This window comes from Hyperolius riggenbachi, chromosome 1 (genome assembly GCF_040937935.1).
Source record: "Hyperolius riggenbachi isolate aHypRig1 chromosome 1, aHypRig1.pri, whole genome shotgun sequence".
In the NCBI taxonomy this organism is placed as follows: Eukaryota; Metazoa; Chordata; class Amphibia; order Anura; family Hyperoliidae; genus Hyperolius; species Hyperolius riggenbachi.
Genome location: NC_090646.1, coordinates 369,258,034 through 369,276,748, shown reverse-complemented (window position 1 = coordinate 369,276,748; position 18,715 = coordinate 369,258,034). Strand labels below are relative to the sequence as shown.

At 42.9% G+C, this 18,715-nt stretch overlaps 1 protein-coding gene across 4 annotated transcripts in view; it reads left to right on the top strand.

The window, feature by feature from the left end:
* The first annotated feature begins 4,220 nt into the window (after window positions 1-4,220).
* Window positions 4,221-18,715, top strand: part of KIAA1958 (KIAA1958 ortholog) — a 122,491-nt gene continuing 107,996 nt past the window's right edge. For all 4 annotated transcript variants that reach the window (XM_068234295.1, XM_068234296.1, XM_068234293.1 and 1 more), the window contains exon 1: window positions 4,221-4,683. The gene's annotated coding sequence lies outside the window, so the exon portion shown is untranslated. The remainder of the gene's footprint in view (window positions 4,684-18,715) is intronic.

Sequence of the window (18,715 nt, the reverse complement as noted above, 5' to 3'; positions counted from 1 at the left end):
CAGAGCCGCAGACCTCTTGCTTCCTCCTCTGTTCCCTCTAGTAACCGCCCGGCGCTTCAGTGATGACGCGTATGCAAATGCCGATCACTAGAGGGAACAGAGGAGGAAGCAAGAGGTCTGCGGGTCTGCGGCTCTGCGCTGGCGGCAGGTAGGGAATCCCGGCCAGGTGTTAGGTGAGCCAATGCTCACTTCTATGCAAGGGGGAGGCACGGGGGACGGAGGAGGCCGTGGGGGTGAGCGGAGGAGGCACGGGGGGGAGCGACACCTACCTACCTACCACTATACCTACCTACTTACAGGCCCCTATACCTACCTAAAGGCCCCCTATACGTACCTACCTACCGGCCACTATACCTACCTACCTACAGGCCCCTATACCTACCTAAAGGCCCCCTATACGTACCTACCTACCGGCCACTATACCTACCTACCTACAGGCCCCTATACCTACCTAAAGGCCCCCTATACCTACCTACCGGCCACTATACCTACCTACCTACAGGCCCCTATACCTACCTAAAGGCCCCCTATATGTACCTACCTACCTACCGGCCACTATACCTACCTACCTACAGGCCCCTATACCTACCTAAAGGCCCCCTATACGTACCTACCGGCCACTATACCTACCTACCTACAGGCTCCTATACCTACCTAAAGGCCCCCTATACGTACCTACCTACCGGCCACTATACCTACCTACCTACAGGCCCCTATACCTACCTAAAGGCCCCCTATATGTACCTACCTACCTACCTACCTAAAGGCCCCTATACCTACCTACAGGCATCTATACCTACCTACCTACCTAAAGGCCCCCTATACATGCCTACCTACCTAAAGGCCCCTATACCTACCTACCTAAAGGCCCCTATACCTACCTACCTACATACCTACCTATACTTAAGGCCCTATACCCTGCTACCTATACTGAAGGTCCCTTTAACTACCTACCTACCTACAGGACACTATACCTACCTACCTACCGGCCACTATACCTACCTACCTACCTTCAGGCCACTATACCTACCTAAAGGCCCCCTATACGTACCTACCTACCTACCTACCTAAAGGCCCCTATACCTACCTACCTAAAGGCCCCTATACCTACCTACCTACATACCTACCTATACTTAAGGCCCTATACCCTGCTACCTATACTGAAGGTCCCTTTAACTACCTACCTACCTACAGGACACTATACCTACCTACCGGCCACTATACCTACCTACCTACCTTCAGGCCACTATACCTACCTAAAGGCCCCCTATACGTACCTACCTACCTACCTAAAGGCCCCTATACCTACCTACATACCTACCTATACTTAAGGCCCTATACCCTGCTACCTATACTGAAGGTCCCTTTACCTACCTAAAGGCCCCTATACCTACCTACATACCTACCTATACTTAAGGCCTCTATATACCCTATTACCTATACTGAAGGCCCATATACCCTGCTACCTATACTGAAGGCCCATATACCCTGCTACCTATACTGAAGGCCCATATACCCTGCTACCTATACTGAAGGCCCATATACCCTGCTACCTATACTGAAGGCCCATATACCTTGCTACCTATACTGAAAGCTACCAATATTGAAGGCACCCATACCTAGCTAGCTATACTGAAGGCACCTTTACCTCGCTACCTATGCCTGGCTACCTATACTGCGGGCAACTATACCACGGATCGCACAATTCGTATGTGCAGGATTCGTTAGATTCGGGATTCGAAAGGTTCGAGATATTCGAGAACCTTTTTAGATTCGGATCCGGATTCGGATTCGAAGAAATTGTGGATTCGTCCCATCCCTAGTTTTAATTATGGTAGCATGTTTTATTTTGAAACTATAATGGCCGAAAACTGAGAAATAATGAATTTTTTCAATTTTGTTCTTATTATTCCCATTAAAACTGAGTTAGAATTAAATAATTCTTAGCAAAAAGCCCCCCAAAGAAAGCCTAATCAGTGGCGAAAAAAAACAGAATTGCAATTGCAGGTCTGCTGTATTTTTTTATGCATTTGCATTCCTATACAAAGTATAAAAGCGCAGGAAAATTGCATAGCAATTGTGCTGCTATGCAATTTTTCACGCTATTCTGCAATTCAAATTAATTTCCTGCCATGTTTTTTTTCTCCCATTGGAGACCACTACGCATCGTCGCAAACACACCACAACCGCACCATACACCTGGCTGACTGCGGTAGTGGAAAACAGAAATGCAATCGCATCGTAGCACGATCGTGACAGCTATCGCATTTCTTAATGGAAAAGAGCCCTTTGCCTGATCGCAAATAGCGTGTTGCACTTTTTTCCTTGTGTTCCTAGCATCTAGTGTAAATGCAGTGAAATTGCACTGTAAAATTGTAACAAAAAACTTTATTGCATTTGCGATTTGCAATGTGAAAGAGCCCTCAGACTACTTTTACCCTGCAAATTACAATGCGATTCTGATATTCACTGGATGCTAGGAACACAAGGAGAAGACTCAGAAAAAAACTCAGCATGCAGGACTTTGTAAAATTGCATTGAAATCAAATTGCAGGAAAAATGTGTACAGTTTATAAGCACCCTCAGTGCTATTTTCCACTAAGTGCGTCTTGCGATCTGATTGCAAAACACTAGGTACCTGCCAAATTAATGGAAACCGTATGGGGATGTTTCCATTAATGTGCTGTTTGTGACACGATTTTCCCCAATCACAATCGTTGTGCCTGCTGCAGTTTCCATGCAATGGGCCTCCTATACGATGTATAAGAGCACAGGAAAATGACATAGCAGTCACAGAGGTATGTGATTTTTCCAGGATTCAAAATATTTTTCCAGATTTTTTTTCTCCTGTTGGAGATCACAAAAGCTTTGCAATTGACCGTACACCTGAAGGGTCACACCGGGATTGTGGCAGTAAAAAATAAAGAGGGAATGTGTTTGCATGCAAAACATACAGATAAGTTAATTGGCTCCCTCTAAAAATTGGCCCTAGACTACAGTACTTACACTACATAATATAGACATATGGCAATGGTAGGGATTAGATTGTGAGCTCCTTTGAGGGACAGTTAGTGACAAGATATATATATACACTGTACAGCGCTGCGTAATATGTCGGCGCTATATAAATACTAAATAATAATAATAATTGCAGCACGACTGCGTATAAGTGGAAAACAGCCCCTAAGGCTTTGTTCACATCTAAAATCAAAATCAATTTTGCGACTTTGAGAGTGATTTTTTCCCCCCTCCCAGCTCGTACCTGCGCACTACGATTTTATGTAAAGCGCTTTTCAAAGCACTTTTGCAGAACGATTTATTTTTTCACTCACTGACGCAAGAAAAGCATAAATGCAATGTATTTATTCTAAAAAGTGTGAACGCAATCGCCACACAAATCGATTTTTTGAGCGTTTTTCCTATACCTTCCATTATAGCAAAATTGCCCTTAAAATGGTACAGGCAGCGCTTTGCTATGCGGAACGGAAACAAACCACTCAGATGCGAACACTCTCATAGGTAATCATTGCACAAGCGCTTTAAGGGCGATTTTGAAAATCACTGGCACTTAAAAAAAAATCGTAACACCCTAGGTGTGAACAAGCCCTTATTGTTTTGGATCAAGTTGTGGGGTGTTTTGAGTGCAATTATTTTGAGGGTGTCTCTGCTTTCCTTGGGGAAGAGTCTAATTGTTCTGCTGCATTCTATTGCCGATTGATCATACTTTTTTACACGTATACTCTAGCTGTCTGTCTGAATACTATTTGAATTGACTTTTTAAGGAACTGTAACTAGGGCTTATTTTGGACTACGCTTGTATTGTAAACATCCTGAAAAATCTTGCTAGGACTTATTTTGTGGATACTTGTTAAATATACCACCCACAACAAGGGTACTGGTGGTTTTCATGAAGACGTGTATGCTGTAGTAGTAATGTTGGATGCACTGCTGTATAAGAGCTCACCGCCAGCAGCAGCGGTACTGGCTCAGCAGACGAGCTACCAGCCGAGGTGTGAATGGGAGCGGCGCGTGCCCGAGCCCGGCTGGAATATTCCGACAACAATGGGAGCATCAGAAGGCTGCCTCGCGTGAGCGCGCCTCCTCCAGCTGCCAGACCGATCGAACGTCCGAGTCCGGCTGCTGCTGTCGCCTGGGAGGGAAGCGGGCGGGGTTATCGCACTCTTACGCCCGCCTCTATTTTTAGTGAATGGGAGGTGTGGATGGAGGAGCCCGACTGTATTTGTTATTACATACTTCCTGTGGTATATTTATGACTGAGGATTCAATTTCCGGTAGCAGATCAGGGACTTATTCCCCTCCCTCTCTCCTGTCTGTATCTGTATGCCCCCCCTCCCCCTGGCTAATATAAGACTAGGCGGAGTTGCGGTGAAAGGGGATACTGTCTAGGTTATTATACCCCTCCTCACAGACATACACACACAGCTGAAGGAATAAAGGTGCATGGGGGAGACACAGACAAGTCCACATCATTACGGGACGGGAAGATATCTTAATCATCGCAAGAAAAGGACAGACTGCTTATCTTCCACCCACTTCTGTCTAGTGGGAGGGTTATTCCATATCACCCTAACTTATTATATAGCTATACTTCAGACATATATAGCACAGCCTTGCACGTGATCAAGGCTTTGCCTCGGCATTCCTATGGAGATCCACCTGCAGGTAGGTACATGTGGATGGATGCTAGGCTGTTGTATAATAAGAAAGGTCATCACGTCTGGAGGGGGGGAAGTGTGTGGTTAGAATGTGGTGTGCACTGGATGGGCTGGGGATGTATTGATCGCAGCCACTTCTTTTATTACATGACCTATTTAAAGCTGCGTCTATGTGAGTGTCTGGGAGATGATGTGGAAAGAGTTGATGTGAGGTCTTGCGCTATAACGGGTTATATAGTGATCTATAATATGTGTGTGCAGCTCCTGCCAGTGAGGGAGAGAGATCTCTCGTGACGTCATATTGCACATCTCGTGTTATAGTATGACCCCCTGTTTCAGCACCACACGGCTGGAGAAGACGTTACAGCACCATGAGCATTGTATTAGGACAGCTCATATCTTGTTTCCTTGAGAGATTATGCTATCTCCCTATAGAGCCTGAACTCCAATTACATAAATGAGTTTGACAAGAATATACTTCTATTCTGTTTTCTCTAGCCAGCCCTCAAGGGCCGCGGGTCCGTTTTTTTTCTAGTAACCTCATAGCAGAAAAGTAAAGCAGAAAATATTCAATAAATAGATCAGATATTATGTTCAACGTGTTTAAAACATTGATTTGTTCAAAAATACATTAGTTAGGCAGGCTCAACAAATTGGTGATTGATCTGCATAGCAATCAAACATTGATGGGGAATATCCCTTATTTTATTGATCCAGCATGGGAATGTGCGGGCAAGAGTGATAAGCATAGCTCTCCTTATGACTTTAAATTGCATAAAAAGCACAGGGCTAAGTGGTGGCTGCACTTTTATCAATGCTTACCTGAGTAAAATGTATGCGTGCTCTAACACCAAGTTTTAACCCTAGCAAGTCTGGCTCTGCAAATCTGGCTCAATTGGCTATTCATGAGGCAATGCTCATGCAAATATGCATTTGCTTTCGCACGCCAAACTATGCAGAGTCAAAAAACGAATACCGCAAAGCGGTCGCCCTGCGGGAATTAGTTCATGCCACATTATCACTATCCAGGAGCGCCACGGGGAGGCTTCCCAATGCCCCATACAACCGGGGGACCGCGGGGTCCCAGGCACTCTCACCGCCTGGGAACCACAGTAGCACCCCGGAGGGGGAAGCTGGGTGGCGCAGGCGACCCCCCCCCCAAGCGTGGCCAGCGCCGGAGGGAGCCATCTGCTCCAACCTCCCAGTGGCTGCACTTTTATCAATATTCACTAATATTGAGTGGTGCACAGTGATAATCCAAGTAAACAATGTAATGAATAGATAAGTAAGGTTAAATTAGTTGTTCACCTTACTGAGCCCAACTAAAATTATATCCACACTTTAGATTCTCATTGCCCTAAATGATTGGGTGAAAATTGCGCATGTGTACAAGTGTCCCCAGACAGCGAGGTGCCCTGTACTACCATTGGCCGACTTGGAAATGTTTGGCTGACCTTACTGCTTTGCCAGCAGCAGGGGATCTCCCACACATCCTTCCCCATCCCCTCTGCATAGAACAGAACAGCCTGTTTATTGCAACATTTATTGTGAAACTGTCGCCCAGAATGATCAGGAATGATCGCTCCTGGCAGCAATTTTCTTAGGTTTGTACATAACATTACACATCACATTGCATCTGAATCGGTGATTAGCTGCTACCCCAGTTTAAAGTGCCTATATATCTAGAAAACGTGCAAAACTAGTGTACCCTGAGCACAGCTCTGAGAATCATTCAACAGCATCCAGGCACAGAGCAGGTAAAGCACTACAGCTCTAAGCTATCCTTGCAGCTGATTGACAGCATTTAAAAGCACAAGTGTTGATTTTCCACTGCTGATTCTTCGGCAATGATCCCATGAAGTGAAGTAATGTAATTTCTGCAGCATTTCAGCCTATTCTTTCAGATACACCACAATCACACTTCCTGCACTGTATGACAGATCTATGTTATCAAAGGTTCACCGACTGTAGCATACAAAGGGTTACGGTTTCTCCTGAAATATGAATGCGTACTTGACATATACGCATATTCTCATGTCTGTATGCTATATTGAATGGAAGATATGTGGTTATGATTACATGTAATGCTTCTGTAGGAATACAGCTATTGTCACAAATCTGCTGCTGCCTCTACGGTCCCTCCGCAAGTGAGCTGCTTCATTCTTTTTTATGTAGGCCACTGCTTGTAATTATTAAACAGTAAATTAACTGTTCCTATGACCAGCATGCTTTGATATCACACCTTCAAGCAGGCAGTATCCAGAGTCCTGCCATTTGCAGAGCTGAAGGAAGCTGAGGGTGTAAAGGGTCTCTGGTATTTGTAAAGTGTATTTTAATGTATTATCTTTTCATTATATTTAAAGGATACCACAACTGAAATGTGACATAATGAGATAGACATGTGTATGTACAGTGCCTAGCACACAAATAACTATGCTGTGTTCCTTTTTTTCTTTCTCTGCCTGAAAGAGTTAAATATCAGGTATGTAAGTGGCTGACTCAGTCCTGACTCAGACAGGAAGTGACTACAGTGTGACCCTCACTGATAAGAAATTCCCCTTTTTTACCTCTTTCTTGCTCTCAGAAGCCATTTTCTGCTAGGAAAGTGTTTTATAGTTGGAATTTCTTATCAGTGAGGGTCACACTGTAGTCACTTCCTGTCTGAGTCAGGACTGAGTCAGCCACTTACATACCTGATATTTAACTCTTTCAGGCAGAGAAAGAAAAAAAAGGAACACAGCATAGTTATCTGTGTGCTAGGCACTGTACATACACATGTCTATCTCATTATGTCACATTTCAGTTGTGGTATCCTTTAACATTGCAGTGGTAGTGTGCTGAATACAGATATTTGGAATGCAGATTGCGCTTTATTGCATTGTTTCAGAAAATGACTTGCGATGTGTTAAAGGGGTCAGTCTTCATATCCTGTGCCTGTTATTGGAAAGTTGTCCTTGTGTGCAAAATGAAATGTACAGTTTTTGTTATTACGGTACATATTTTTTATTACATGTTGCAGTGTTGTATAAAACTGTTGAAAGTTGTTTAAAGCAATTTAAAGGGCACCTGAAGTGAGTCAGATATGGAGGCTGCATATTTATTTCCTTTGAAACAATGCCAGTTGCCTGGAAGGCCTGATAATCTTTCATGCATCAGTAATGTCTGAATCATACATCTGCCACAAGCATGTGGCTAATCCTGTCAAACTTCAGTCAGAGCACCTGATCTGCTATCTATGAATTAAAGCCCTATACACACGCTCAACAGACGTCTTTTACAGTGAGCGAAAATCAAACGTTTTGGGAAAATTGAACGACAGCCTTCACGTGTAGACGTGCGGACGACTAAGCGAGAAAAGAGATAAGAAACGGCAAACGACAGATAACAAGAAGTTGAATCGTTCCGGTTGTCGGTTTGATTTTCGAAACGACAGGAAAAAGTTGTTCAAAAATGCAATGTGTACAGAAATCTAGTACGATTTTACTTTTCACTATCTCAAAAAAGACCTTTGCTTCGCATTAAGCGATATGCAAATCGTGTTTCTCAACCAACAGTCGCTTGTTTTATCGTGCAGTGTGTATGTCTGTCATGTGCACGTTAAGATGTATCTTGCCGCCATTTAAAGTAGTTTAAATTTGTCTTGTCGTTTTTACTGAGCGAGTTTGGTTGAGCATGTGTATAGGGCTTAAAAGTATTAGAGGCAGAGGATCAGCAGGACAGCCAGGCAATTTGCAATAATAAATATGGCAGTCGCATATTCCTCTCACTACAGGTGTCCTGTAAACTTTAAATTTTAAAGCACAAGAAATCATTGTTTATACTGTTTGTCCAAATCCAGAGTTCTCCTAAAGTAAAATAGGGGGTCACACACTCATTTTGAACATGCACCACTGCAATCACCATTAAAATCAATGAACCAATCGGGAATCAGAATATTTTTGCATTTGTGCAGATTTTATTTTTGCATTTTTGCGGTTTTTTTTTGCATTTTTATTATTGATTTATCTAGCGCCAGCATCTTCATAGGTTTCCGCAATATGGAAAATCCCGAATGAACATGGAAAATCGCAGACGGAAAAATGCAATTGCTAAGCTCTTGAAAACCCCAAATCGCACATAAAAACGCAAGAGCAAGTGTGACCCCTGCCTTAGGGTCTGGGCACAGTGTTGCCTTGCTGAGCACATTTTAGCTAAGTGTATTACTGTGCGTTACTTAGGCACTTCAGGCATAGACAGCACTGATGGGCACACTTATGTGTAGGAGTGTGTTCTGACAACACACTGCTGCATGCATTTCTGTGCGTAATACAGAGCTGTCCTTTGAATGGGGTCAGTGCTGCGATGGTAAGCCATGAAGGTGTCATGCTTTTCTGCATTCTCCGTATCCGTACCTAAATAGATTTTTTTTTTTACTCTCCAGACGCTATAGGGTTTTCTTCACCTCTGCAGTTTCCATCAGAGGCAGAGAGTGAGAGGCAGTGTGTTCTTGACTTCATTGAGGGTTCACAGTGAAAAGGATGAATTACTAGTAGTGAAAGAATCTGCAGATGTGCAAACAAAATATAACTGTAGGTGTGGATTCCTTTGTGACGAAAACTTAGACAGAACTCCCCAGCTAAGGTTACATTTTACTTTTGCATCTGTGAGAGGATTACATCAATTTTAAAGTTCTCCAATCACAGATAAGAGATATTTCTGCTGACACCGTGAACAGACTCAAATAAAACTTGCTTCGATTAAACCCTGCAGTAATTGTACACAATCCTGTGTTATGCCTGATACCTTATATGTCTGATACCTACTACACTCTCTCTCTCTCTGTATTTTTCGGAATATAAGATGCACCTAGATTCAGAGGGCAAAAATCAGGGGAAAAAATTGCTAAACCTAGGAGGTGCGTCTATAGTGCAGGGCTGTTTTATGGACCTTTACCCCCCCCCCCCCCCCCCAAAAAAAAAACCAAAAAAACTACACAACACTGCTCAGGTACACTGCATTAATATTAGCCACCCCTACCAGCAGGGCTGAGGAGTCTGAGCAATTTTGGGTACCTGGAGTCGGAGTCGGTGGTTTCAATGAACCGGGGAGTCGGAGTCGAAAGATTTTTGAACCAAATCCCTAGCCTTTATAAAAATTAGACTAAGGAGTCGGAGTCGAAGCAGTTTTGGGTACCTTGAAGCTGGTTGTTTCATAAACTGAGGAGTTGGATGATTTTTGTACCGACTCCACAACCCCGCCTACCAGTTACACTACAGACTACACTACATTATACTTATCCCTGCTGCTCACTAAGCTACATAGCCATGCACTACACTACACTACACTTAACTACACTCACACCATACTGCATTAAACTACACTACACTACACTTTCACTTTTATACTCTACCTTCTCCTGCCGGCGCGATCCTCTCCCTCTGGCTCTGGGCCCTGGCAGCGCGTTCCTCTTCTTGCCTTGCAGCTCTCCATTGACACTGGACAGCTGCCGCTATAAAGCACTGTCGGTTCCTGCATCCTGCAAGCCGCAATACAGTAGCGGTGCACGTGCACTGGGGGTCAGGCATGACGTCATGCGGGACCCCCAGCGCATGTGTGCCACTACTGTATTGTAAACAGTGTGTATACGGCTTGCAGGACAGAGGCCCCAGCAGTGCTTTATAGTGGCCGGTGTCCCTATAGTGTCCTTATTATAGGGCCCCATTATAGTGACGTCATTATAGTGTCCCAATGTCCCACTATAGTGTCCTTATTATAAGGCTCCATTATAGCGACATCATGATAGTGTACCAATGCCCCACTAACTATAGTGTCCTTATTATAGGGCCCCATTATAGTGACGTCGTTATAGTGTCCCAATGTCCCACTATAGTGTTCTTATTATAGGGCTCCATTATAGCGATGTCATTATAGTGTCCCAATGTCCCACTATAGTGTCCTTATTATAGGGCTCCATTATAGCGATGTCATTATAGTGTCCCAATGTCCCACTATAGTGTCCTTATTATAGGGCCCCATTATAGTGATGTCATTATAGTGTCCCAATGTCCCACTATAGTGTCCTTATTATAGGGCTCCATTATAGTGATGTCATTATAGTGTCCCAATGTCCCACTATAGTGTCCTTATTATAAGGCTCCATTATAGCGACATCATGATAGTGTACCAATGCCCCACTAAGTATAGTGTCCTTATTATAGGGCCCCATTATAGTGACGTCATTATAGTGTCCCAATGTCCCACTATAGTGTCCTTATTATAAGGCTCCATTATAGCGACATCATGATAGTGTACCAATGCCCCACTAACTATAGTGTCCTTATTATAGGGCCCCATTATAGTGACGTTGTTATAGTGTCCCAATGTCCCACTATAGTGTCCTTATTATAGTGCTCCATTATAGCGATGTCATTATAGTGTCCCAATGTCCCACTATAGTGTCCTTATTATAGGGCCCCATTATAGTGTCCCAATGTCCCACTAACTATAGTGTCTTCATTATAGGGCTCCATTATAGTGACATCGTTATAGTGTCCTTATTATAGGGCCCCATTATAGTGACGTCGTTATAGTGTCCCAATGTCCCACTAACTATAGTGTCCTTATTATAGGGCCCCATTATAGTGACGTCATTATAGTGTCCCAATGTCCCACTATAGTGTCCTTATTATAAGGCTCCATTATAGCGACATCATGATAGTGTACCAATGCCCCACTAACTATAGTGTCCTTATTATAGGGCCCCATTATAGTGACGTCATTATAGTGTCCCAATGTCCCACTAACTATAGTGTCCTTATTATAGGGCCCCATTATAGTGACGTCATTATAGTGTCCCAATGTCCCACTATAGTGTCCTTAGTATAGGGCCCCATTATAGTGACGTCATTATAGTGTCCCAATGTCCCACTAACTATAGTGTCTTCATTATAGGGCTCCATTATAGTGACGTCGTTATAGTGTCCCAATGTCCCACTATAGTGTCCTTATTATAAGGCTCCATTATAGCGACATCATGATAGTGTACCAATGCCCCACTAAGTATAGTGTCCTTATTATAGGGCCCCATTATAGTGACGTCATTATAGTGTCCCAATGTCCCACTAACTATAGTGTCTTCATTATAGGGCTCCATTATAGTGACATCGTTATAGTGTCCTTATTATAGGGCCCCATTATAGTGACGTCGTTATAGTGTCCCAATGTCCCACTATAGTGTCCTTATTATAGGGCTCCATTATAGTGATGTCATTATAGTGTACCAATGCCCCACTATAGTGTCCTTATTATAGGGCCCCATTATAGTGACGTCGTTATAGTGTCCCAATGTCCCACTATAGTGTCCTTATTATAGGGCTCCATTATAGTGATGTCATTATAGTGTTCCAATGCCCCACTAACTATAGTGTCTTCATTATAGGGCTCCATTATAGTGACGTCATTATAGTGTTCCAATGCCCCACTAACTATAGTGTCCTTATTATAGGGCCCCATTATAATGACGTCATTATAGTGTCCCAATGTCCCACTAACTATATTGTCTTCATTATAGGGCTCCATTATAGTGACGTCGTTATAGTGTCCCAATGTCCCACTATAGTGTTCTTATTATAGGGCTCCATTATAGCGATGTCATTATAGTGTCCCAATGTCCCACTATAGTGTCCTTATTATAGGGCTCCATTATAGTGATGTCATTATAGTGTCCCAATGTCCCACTATAGTGTCCTTATTATAGGACTCCATTATAGTGATGTCATTATAGTGTCCCAATGTCCCACTATAGTCTCCTTATTATAGGGCCCCATTATAGGGACATCATGATAGTGTACCAATGCCCCACTAACTATAGTGTCCTTATTATAGGGCCCCATTATAGTGACGTCGTTATAGTGTCCCAATGTCCCACTATATTGTCCTTATTATAGGGCTCCATTATAGTGATGTCATTATAGTGTCCTTATTATAGGGCTCCATTATAGTGATGTCATTATAGTGTCCTCAAAGCACTACAAGAACAAGTAGTTCCGTAAAGAACCGCACCACTCAACCCATGAATACAAAAATATGAAAAATCTTTATTAAGTACAACATGATTAAAAACACTAAAAGATCAAGTACAGACGGGGGCACTCTCTCCTTCCACCCTGCTCATACATACCTCGGTAAGCTCCAGCCTCATACACTATTGGTGTTACTGTCTCTTGTTGTATTTAGCACTGGTTGGCATCTTATCTACACACCTTGTCACATGTTTACTGCTTTCTTGTGGATAGGTTTCCTATCCTCCTACGTTCTATATGCACTACTGTTTTGCATGCACTATTTATTTACTCCATTGATCACCGCACTGGTCTACTTACTCGGGGTATTAGTATCTTTTATTTACAGTTTCCTGTATCCTTGGTGACTGATTTATTTCATTGACTATAGATATTGGTGTCATTGTGCAGGTTGATTTGGACATATATTGTGAATTTTTATGTCACTATTCGTTTATAATACCGAGTGCCCCTCTGTACTTGATCTTTTAGTGTTTTTAATCATGTTGTACTTAATAAAGATTTTTCATATTTTTGTATTCATGGGTTGAGTGGTGCGGTTCTTTACGGAACTACTTGTTCTTGTAGTGCTTTGAGGTTTATTTGGTTCCTTTCTGCACACTCCCTATACATTTATCCATATTTTATGGTATTGTGGATGGTGCTTGCCCATCTTTTTTGTTTTTTGTTTGTCATTATAGTGTCCCACTATAGTGTCCTTATTCTAAGGCACCATTATAGTGATATCATTATGGAGCCCTATTATACTGTCCTGCAGCTCTGTGCAGTTGGTTTGTGGACAGTCATGGCTAAGACAAAAGCGCTCAGTGAGGACCTGCGGCTGCATATTGTGGCTGCTCACAAGTCAGTAAAGGGCTACAAGGCCATTTCTAAATGTTTCCAAGTTCCAGTGGCTACAGTGCAAAGTATTATTAAAAAATACAAGAACATTCCTCCCTGTGGGAAATCTCAGAGGACGTGGTCGGAAGCCAAAAGTGACACCTGTGCTGGCCAGGAGGATAGTGAGGTGAAAAATAATTCAAGGATCACCACCAAGGCCATCCTGGTGAATCTGGGCTCTGCTCGTGGCAATGTCTCAAGACGGACAATCCAAAAGACACTGCACACTGCTGGGTTCCACGGATGCAGACCAAGGAGGACGCCACTTCTCCAGATAAGGCACACAAAAGCTCTCTCGGGTTTGCAAATGCTCATCTGGACAAAGATCAAGACTTCTGGTCTTCTGTATTCTGGTCAGATGAAACAAAAATTGAATTGTTTGGTCACAATAATGTTTCCTTCATTTGACGTAAAAAAGGTGAAGCCTTCAACCCAAAAAACACAATCCCCACTATCAAACATGGTGGTGGGAACCTAATGCTTTGGGGGCATTTTTCAGCCAATGTACCAGGGAGCCTATTCACAGTATATGGCACCATAAAAAAAGAGCAATACATGAGGATTCTCAACAACAACATCAGGCAGTCTGCAGAGAAACTTTGCCTTGGCCACCAGTGGACATTTCAGCATGACAATGACCCAAATCACACTGCAAGAGTGGTGAAGAAATGGTTAGCAGACAACAACATTAACATTTTGAGTGGCCCTGCCAGAGTCCTGACTTAAATTCAATTGGGAATCTGTGGAGGAAGCTAAAGATCAGGGTGATGGCAAGAAGCAGGGCTGTGGAGTCGATACAAAAATCCACCTACTCCAACTCCGACTCCTCAGGTTAGGATTCCTCCGACTCCTCTAATTTGCATATTACAATTTTGTTGATTGAAAGTATGTAACATGAAATGCATCTCTTACCTGCCAACACTTAGGAATTTTAAAATACAACTGAAGTGAGAGGGATATGGAGGCTGCCATATTTATTCCCTTTTAAACAATACCAGTTACCTGGCTAGCCGGCTAATCTGCCTCTAATAATTTTAGACATAGACTAAAACTAGTCCTTGGTAAGAGTACTTGTAGAAGTTACAGACAGGAACAAAGAACATCTATCAGGCCCTAGGCAATGTGACTGTGGGTACATGTAAGAGTGATGTGCAGGTACTCTGCAGAGGAATGAGGGGATTCTTCCTCTATTACACATTCTTCATGCACAATCTGAATCAGGTTTATGGGTGATAGACAACACCACTGTGTTCAATGTGCACAACATTCTCAGTGGATTCATTGCAGCTCAGCGGGGAGTGCATATGTAGAATATAGTACTACTGTGTAACAAAGTAAACCTGAGACAGATGAAATTAAAGTTTTATACATACCTGGGGCTTTCTCCAGCCCTCTTCAGGCTAATCAGTCCCTCGCTGTCCTCCTCCGCCACCTGGATCTTCTGCTGTGGGTCCAGGTACTTGAGCCAGTCGGGAGTAGTGCGCATGCACACACTCTGCCGCTGTACTACATCTGCGCAGCACTATTGCTAGAGTGGCACGTGGCCGGACTGCGCTGACTGGCTGAATTACCGGGACTCATAGCAGAAGATCCAGGTGGCGGAGGAGGACAGCGAGGGACTGATTAGTCTGAAAGGGGCTGGAGAAAGCCCCAGGTATGTATAAACCTTTTCTTTTCATCCGTCTCAGGTACCCTTTAATTCGTAGTCACCAAACCAAATTTTAACAACATATCAAATTATTTGATTTCATGAGCAAATGTTTATACAAACATTTGTATAAACCAGCATCAACGCAGAATTATTTCCATCTCATTGACCATCTCTGTTAGTGACACAGCTACACATCAGGCTTTATTCTTACAGCATAGATGTTATTTAGTATATATGAAAGATTCCTGTGTACACATCATATATACAGTCACAATCAGATATGTATATCTGACTTTAAAAAATAGGGTGGACTTTTTTATTGAAGCAGCACAACTATTTTTTGATTGATTTATTTAATTTTTGTAGACTAAGCAGAGCTATTACTGTATATATAAATTATTTATGATGACCATTTACTTGAAAAAATCGAACATTTTATCATATTTTCTATTTTAATTACAGTTAATTAGGAGTCGGAGTCGGTGCATTTTTTCCCAACTCCAGGTACCCAAAAATTGCTCTGACTCCACAGCCCTGACAAGAAGACCCTCCAGCCTGAAAGATTTGAAGCTCATTGCAAAAATTAATGGGCAAAAATACCTGTGGTGACCTGCAAAAAGCTGGTCTGCAATTATGGGAAGCGCATGATTGCTGTAATAGCCAATAAAGGCTTTTTTTTTTATTATTGAGAAGGATATGAATCATTTTGGACTGGACACTTTTTGCTCAAAAGTAAATAAAAGCTGAACATTTTTTCCCCCACAATAATGCCTCTTATACATCGCCTTATTGTGTTTTGGGAGACCCCTATGTCATTTCCCATCAAAAAATTACTTGCTGGTTGAATAAAAGTAACTTTTTAAGTCAAAATTTGCCAGGGGTATGAATAGTTATGGGCAGCACTGTATATTTGTCCTGTCAACATCTTGTCTGTGTATATATTATTATTGTATAAATATATGTAATATGATATTCACCATGCTGGGGTTTGATATCATAACATACGGAATGTTTTATTCTGACACGTGTCTTTTGCCATTATGAGTCACATAAAATAAGCTGTGCTGAGGGTAGCTCTTGTTTGTGTGGGAGATTATCAGTATGCTACCCTTTGCTTAACCTGATACCTTACTTATAAAAAACCGTTTTTCTAGTGATTTGATATGATTTCCTACAACATACAATGTATAATAGGGGTTTTCTTGTAATGCAGCCCATTCTTTATGTGTTTAAACTATATGGACAGTTCCTGGAATTATCTGCACCCCTCCACAAGGCAAAGAGTACCTTATACACTTGTGTATAAGCCTAATTTTTCAGCACAAAGAATGTGCTTCATAGTTCCCCCCCTGGCTTATATGTGAGTCAGTGGAGCAGAACGGATGATGGAGCAGGTTTTGTTACTGACATTGGAGCGTAAGGATTGTGCACTAGTAATCTTGCTCTTGACAGCTGGGTCCCTGCTGTGTCCGTGCCCCACATCTCCTGCAACATGGTGTGCCGAGTGCGCTGCTCATGAATACCTGTGACCCCTGGCTTGTGGAGCAAAGCGTGCTTGTGTCTCCTGGGCAATGATTGGGGATTCTTCCTGTGCGACAATTACTGTGGGTACTTACATATCTATGACTCCATCTAGTGGCGTCTTGAGAAACAGCTGTATCATCCTTGGGGCACATCTGGCTATGGGGAGGAGGGCTGACTTGTACTGGGGGCACATCTGGCTGCTGTCGAGGGTGGCTATACTGGGGAGGGGGCTTATACGCGAATCACTTTTTTTCCTGTTTTCTTAGGGAAAAGTGGGTACCTTTTGGCTTATATGCGGGTAGACTTGTATACAAGTATTTACGGTACTTATTTGACAGCTTTTGTAAAAGCAAAATATGAGTTTATCTTGAAATATTGATCATGTGATCTGTGGCCAGTTTTTCATGACTAGTGTACAGGGCCATTTCTAGGCATAGACCACCTAGGTATGTGCCTTGAGTGCTATTTCGTTGTCATGATTCACCTTTTAATTGAGAAGTTGCCCCTCTTTAACTAGCCTTGACTGTATTTGACTAGACTATTATGTGATTTTTTTTTTTACATAAAAGCCCTGTTAGCATTATTGTTGTAACATTATTGCTGTTTGACTCACCTTTGTATCACAATACAATTCTTAATGTTATCCTTTCCAACTCAAGACAATCACTTTACAGGCTAATAAAACAGGGATGGAAACATAAACTGTCTGAAGCACTTGGCTTTGGTGTTTTCCTGGGATACCTCCCATATTTTGTAGAACTACACAAACAGTGTTTTGGGCTACTTTTAAATATTTAAATTCATTTTCTCACAGTAATCCTAATTACCTGTTATTTAGAAGTGCTCTATGTAAGCTTCTGTGTATGCATTTTTTTTAAAGTATAGAAGTTTAACATTTTATTGGAGCTTGTATACAAAGGAGTCAATACAAATGCAAAGCAAACACAAACATTCTCATCCAGTTTATATTACCTTTTGTTATAACAGGAAAATCCAAGAGCAATAGAGTAGATCATACTGTATGGTGGAAATGAAATGCAATTTAAGGTAATCATGACTCTAATGCTTGTGTATGTGAGAGACACTGTAACTAGGAAAACGGCTCCTGGGGGTACTCGCCTCGGGTGGGGGAAGCCTCAGGATCCTAATGAGGCTTTCCCTGTCCTCCTCTGTCCCATGGGGGTTTCACTGCAGCCCTTCAAAGCCGGCCCGACAAATCCGTCAGCCTGTTCAATATTTACCTTTCCAGGCTCCAGCGGAGGCGCTGTTTCGGCTTTCGGCTCCGAAGTAGGCGGAAATACCCGATCTCAGTCGGGTCCGTTCTACCGGAGACTTGCGCCTGCGCAGTAGAATGGACCCGACTGAGATCGGGTATTTCCGCCTACTTTGGAGCGCAGCGCCGCTACTGCGCCTGGGCTGGAGACGTGAAGGTAAATATTTACATCGCCGACGTTCGGAGGGGCACAGCAGGACCCCCATGGGACGCAAGAGGACGGGGGGAGCCTCGATAGGATCCGAAGGCTTCCCCCTCCCGAGGCGAGTACCCCACAGGGGCTGTTTTTCTCAGTACAGGTTTTCTTTAAAGCAACAGTGAAGCTAGAGCAATATAAAAACAAATTCAGTCAGTCACTATAGAGAGGGAAGGCTCTGCATTCTGTAGAGCAGGGTTCTCCAAACGTTTTAGGCTAATGCTGGGTACACACCTTGCGTTTTCCCGCTCGATCCACGGGTTGATAGGGATCGATTTGACTATTTCCGACATGCTCGATTCCGGCTTCGATTGTTCCTGCCGGCTATTTGCATGTTAAGTATGCAAAATCGACTGCATGAACAATCAAAGCCTGAATCGAGCATGTCGGAAAAAGTCGAATCGATCCTGATCGACCCGCGGATTGAGCGGGAAAGCGCATGGTGTGTACCCAGCA